Consider the following 6,000-nt stretch of genomic DNA (forward strand, 5'->3'; position numbering starts at 1 on the left):
CTGCAGATGCAAGGGAAGTCCCTGACCCCGTGACGTTTGTGAGTGAGCGGAACCCTTGCGGAGGCATCCAGGTATTTCCAGATATCCTGTAACTATCGAGGTCTGCTCTCGCTCAAGCCAACTCGTCCTTAATCCCTTCCTAACAGCAGGTAATGGTGCTAACATTTAGTGATGATAAGTTACTCTTTAGCGTGTTGTATCCTTTTTCTGTGGGTTTTGGTTACAGGTTATACGATTAGGTTTGCGAGAACAGTAGTGAACTAAACTTCTCAGTAAGAGGTCTTCACACCAGGGAAGTGTTACTTTTCTGCAGCAGCCCTGCCTCGTCACTCGTTAGGGAGCTGCAGGTTGTCAAGAGGCTGCTCTTAGAGCGCGCGAGCGCGCGCACCCTCAATATCCCCAGGGGCGCGCTCACGTGTGTGCACACAGGCCCGCGCGCGCGCGCACATACACACACACCTCAATAAAACTAAATTAAGAAGCCGATGATTAAGACAAGCGTCTACTAGGCCTGTCATTTCAGCATCCTTCCATCATAACATTGTGGCACCGGCAATTTTGCTTGAGAACCTCGAGAAAAAAAAAAAATCCATGGGAGAGCCTCGTATTTGAGAGTCGAAATGTTTAACCTGTATAAGCTAGGGAACCACTTAGGAAGCAAGAAAGTCCAAAGTTTAAATTATATATATATATATATATATATATATATATATATATATATATATATATATATTACACACACTTAAGAAGAAGAAGAGAAGGAAGAGGAGGTCTGGATAGAGATCCTGGGACTCCCCAGGCAGGTTTATGAGACTCTGCCAGAGAGCTTCCAAGCTCTCTGAAGGCAAGCACATACTCATCCAAAGGAATCGTCTGGAGACCGGCAACAAAATATGCTGGGGAGAAGCGTCTTCTCAATATTACCCCGCAGAGAGCCAGGCGTGGAGAGATCCGTGAGGAAATATTAAACCCCAGGGTCGAAGGACCTTTTGGAAAGTCTCTCCAAACAACCTTTCAGTCCAACACTCTGCATATCTCTTGTAAATATAAAATGTCCACTAGCCTTTTACATGTTCCCTTTATTTGCCAGCGTGCTTGGGATCTCTCAGGATGGACAATTTGAGCCCCCGAGAGTGTGAGGGCAGGCCTGTTCCATTTTTTGACCTGATCCCATTGGGAGAAATAGTCCCACACCTTTTGGGCAACCTTGCCCTGAGAGGCCAATTTCTTTTTTTCCTCTAGTTGCCTTAGGAAATGGCGCAGCCCATCCTTTAGAGGGGTCAGGAAATGCCAAAGGGAAAGACAAAGAGTTGGAGGGGTGACGGTAAACGGGAATGACGGAGGCTAGTGCTCAGGTCCTTATATTTAACCCTTGAGTCTATCTGAAAAGGGAGGAACTGAGAGTTGGCAAAAGTCAGCACACAAGACAATGCTACTTTGGATTTTTCATCAATGGGACAAGGAAAGAGGGAAAAAAAATTACTTCATAAATACGTAACAGTCCAAAGGAAGAACTTACAGGCCTCAAAATGCTGAGCTCCTAGAGTTTGAGCTCCTTCCAACCCCATCAATGTTCTCCTTAATTAGTTGGAACTTCAATTTGATTTCCCGTAGGAGACCGAATAATCTACTTTGGGAAATGCTAACAGCACTCTTCGGAGAATGGGGGCATTGAGTCTCCCCTATTCTGAAGCACCATTCCAAAAGGTCCCCCAAACCCCAGTCGTTGTGAGGAAAGATGAAACGGTGCGGCTTAGTGGCAATTATTAGGACGCTCAGCTCTGAACCAGTCACCCTCTCAATAGTTAAAAGTACAAAAAGAGCACCGAACAATATGGAAGATTGATGAGTATATTTTAGACAATGCTCGCACCTACTGATGGTCTGTGGAGGAATGACAAGGGAGAAAACTGCCTGCGTTGGGGTGAGCAGGCCAGGAGGTACGCAGAGACCCCTCCACCCCAAAGTCCCCCTTCGCATTTGAAAAGTCATTTGAGACAAAGTAAACCATTTACTAATCGAATACATCCGCTTCCTTTCTAAAAACCCAGGTGGACAAAGCAATGAGCCAGTTTTTACTTCGTGTCTATCTCATACCCACCTGCCTCCTCACTCTCGAACTGCAATTCCTGTAGGTCTTCCCCTCCCCCTCCAACTTGAAGCAGTGGAAAATATGTTGGAGCAGCGTTTCGCAAAAGGTCCTGATCTTCTCCCTTTCTCGCTAACCCCTCGAGGCTGTAACGGCGACGGTTCCCGGCAAGGAGCATCACGGAATCCGGGCTCCCCGGGCCTGCGCACCGCTCCTCCCCGCTCGCACCCGCGCGCCTGCCCTGCGCTCCTTTGTCGCCCGCGCCTGCCCAGCGCAATCTTGCTAGAGGACTTGCTTTTAGGTTTCAGTTCTGGATTTACCCCTCTTAGAGCTACCTTTTCAGCCCAGATGTCTCGTGTTTGCACATCACTCCGGAAGCACGCATACAGATCAATATTTTTGGGCTAAGAGGTCATCTGCAACAGTGAACGTGGAAAAAAAATAGAACCCAGTTAAAGGTTTTAAGCTTATTATTTGTACAAAGCACAGCTCAGAGTTAAAAGACTGGGGTGCGTGCAGGTGAAGTTAATTTGAATATTCAATTACATGGAAGGGGTGTTGGGCCCAGTGGGGGAGAGCAGTTATACCCCTATTTCTCTTCTGCCCTTTGGAAAGAGCCGAAGGCAGGGAGGAGAGGAGCGGCCAGGGTAAGCTAGATGCAGGATGGCGTCAGAAACAAGTTACCGTTACGATGTGCAAGCAAAACAATCGTACTCTTGCGTTTCAGAAACTACAACAAAGGTAGTGGTGGTGGTGGGGGAGTCACTTTTATTTTAAAAACAATCCTAGATAGGTTCTTGTTTACCAATTTTAGTATCTTCCTTCTGGGCTTGTCCTAAGGCACGCAGGAGAGAAAGTAACGTTCAAGAAGAAAGCTGGGTCGGCAAGTTTGGCTCCCGAGCGTGTGAACTATGAATCACCGCGGTGAAGATCTTTTCTTTCTTTTTTTTTTCTCACCCTTTTCTTTTCTTCTGGAGCGTGAACTTGTTAGATAAGATAGATGAGGCCACAAGGAAATGGAATCGCTGAGAAAGCCCGGCTCCTTGGAGAGCAGCCTGTGAGGCTGGCAGGCAGCTGCTGCGCGTTGCCTCGGACGGAGCTGAGGGGCGCGTGGCTTGCTCCGGAGCTGTCCCAACGCAAGTCCCCGCGGCCGCCCGCGCGCCGCACCCCCGCGCTGGGATCGCTGCCCAGGCTGCCGATCCTTTGGCCTTAGAGGAAACACCCTAGAAGACGAAAGAACGGCCCCAGCTGGCCTGAGTATCTGCTCTCCCGCTCGGAACACTAAACGGGCCCCGCAGGTTTTCCTGGAAGGAGTTCGAAGTCGGGACCACAAAGCGATCAGAGGGTGGGAAGCACTAGATTATAAAGAAGTCTGGAATAATGCTTGCAACACTATTTTCCCCATTGATTAGAAGTGGTTCTCTTTCCCTATTTATATATGCACATGCTATTGATTACACACCGCGATTTACTTGAAAAATGTTTAGAGTATATTTAACACACTCTCCTCAGTCTTTCTCCCCCTCGAAGATTTCAGCTGAGTATGTGGCTGCTTGGGATCAACTAGCACTGGATTTTGCCCCGGGTTAGCTCCCCAGGGCGGACCAATGGAGCCAACTCCTCTCCAGTGACTTTTTTTCTCCCACGTGCGTATCCACGCCAGAGCTTTAGAAGCAGTTCAAAATCCCCAGCCTTGGTTTCACTTGATTTTGTTGTTGTTGTTGTTATTGATAAATATTGGGTCATACACAGCCACTTGTCAGAGCCTTTGGCTCCATCTCGCAGCTGCAGCTCCTAGCGGGGCGTTTGAGTCGTGTTCTAGGAACTGGAGGGATTTGTTGGGGAAAGAATTGCATACTCTCTGCTCCTTCAGTTGGGGGCATGGCCCCTTAAAATCTTACTTCTTGTCTGTCTACTGTCACGTTTATTTCTTTATTTGTTCAGCTATGTAAACTGGTAGATGTGTGTCTCTTTCCCCCCCATATCTTTCCATTGAAATTATCTTCAAAATAAAAAGGGATAGACTATTGATCCCGGTTTTCTTAAGTATATCTGAAACTAAAAAGAACATAGGCGAGTGAACAGATAATTGTAATTGCTGGGGAATGGTTGGGTAGGTAGGACGTTTGGGGGGTTTGTAATTGGAGTAAAATATACAGTTTATCTTTCAACTGTGCTGTATATACTCTTTCCCTTGATACTTATTGCACACGAACTGAGCCCATGGTCGGCTTGTCTTGGCATGTTTGAAGCCCCAGACACCCAACAGTATCATTACAGGAAAGAGACAAAACCCCAAAGACTCGAGGCAGAGAGGCGTCTGCCTTGAGGTGAATGGGGAATTTGTCTTGGCGTTGGACTTTTCGGGTAAGCGCTCCCACTGGCTCAGACTGCCTGGCAGCGCAGAGTTCAGGTCTTCCCCGCGCTGAAGTGCAGGGAGGAGGTGGGGAAAGAAACAGCTGATTTTCGACATTTCAAAGGGACTCTTTCTATTTATCAGTGTTACCGAAGTGTACGTTACTGGAGAAACAACAAAACAAGCATAGAGCTGCAATTTTCAAGAAAATAGGATCCCCAAATATAAAAATAAAAAAGTAGCAGAGAAGATGTATAATTCAATCAAATTACACAAAATTGCTTGAAAATCCAGAACAGTAGCGATCCATTATGCCTCTGTTTTATTAGTGACAAGTACAATTACTCTAAAATAAAGAACACTGGTGAATATATAATTGGCTGTAATCATGTTAGTGTTTGAATAAAAATGACGGGAACATTTAACACTTTGACAACAAAATGTTCAGAAATAACTTATTTATTCAAACAGTTTTTATTTTCCACCAAGTGAAGGAGAAACACAGTTTGCTTAGAAAAATCAATGACTTTTCCCTGCAATAAATAAATATCCAAAAGGGGAAAAAAACAGCCCCACACCTCTATATTATTACTATTATTATTTTTAACCAGCAAGAAGCTTAATCCTGTGTTTGGAGTCAGCACCGCCTAACGGGTGTTGGGTACCAACGTCCGCCACCTAGAGGAAGAGCTCTGCAGTTCACCCAACGCCAACCCGTTTTCCGGCCGTGACCTCGGGAATCAAAGTTAATATTCCTTTGCAAATTGCTCTCCAGACTAACTTCCCCCTCCCCCACCCCTCGGTCCCCTTCCGCCCTACAACATCGTCACAATATTTTCTTAGTAATTGCTCTGTGCAATTGACAGAAGCGCCGAGTCCCCGGCAGCGCGGTCCTCTCCCAGCAAAGCGCCAAAGCACGCTGGGGAAGCAGGTGAAGGAATATTTGGGTCCGGGGAGAGAATCCACTTTCGACCAAAATTCGCCTGGAGCAGCCTGAATTAGGGTCTCATAAAGCAACAGCTGATGCCGGAACCCCACATTCCAGTGCTTTTTTTTTTTTTTTTTTTTTAAGGGCGTTCTCAGGGAAAACACAGCCCTGATCCCTCTGTCCGCCGGTTGCTCACCGCAGTGCCCCTTTCCCTGAATTCGCCCGGGTCCACGGTCCACATGTCCCTCCCCGCCGCAAACACGGAATAGTGAGGTCCGGGCTCTCTCCAATCGTCTCTTCGAGCCCAACGGGTCCTTTGATTTTCCTAAATAGGTTGTTTGAAGTACTGAGGTAAAGGCATTAAGGGGAAGGCCATGTTTGGAAGGGTCACCCCTGTGGCCCGGAAGGCCGAGCCAGGAGAAACCCTAGGTCTTTACCCTGAATCCTGGAGTTTCGAGAAACTTCCACAGTGTGCGGGGGTAATATGAGGCTGGACCTGAAGGGACTAGGGACCTTTTCGCGTTTTAGTTTTGGTGAATCCTATTGGCTCCTCTCGCAGAAAAAGCCAGCCTTACGCGGGATTTTGCCTGGCTGCTCTCAAGCAAATCTTGGGGAAAGGAGATGCTA

The sequence above is a fragment of the Hippopotamus amphibius genome, chromosome 2 (assembly GCF_030028045.1).
Source record: "Hippopotamus amphibius kiboko isolate mHipAmp2 chromosome 2, mHipAmp2.hap2, whole genome shotgun sequence".
NCBI lineage: Eukaryota > Metazoa > Chordata > Mammalia > Artiodactyla > Hippopotamidae > Hippopotamus > Hippopotamus amphibius.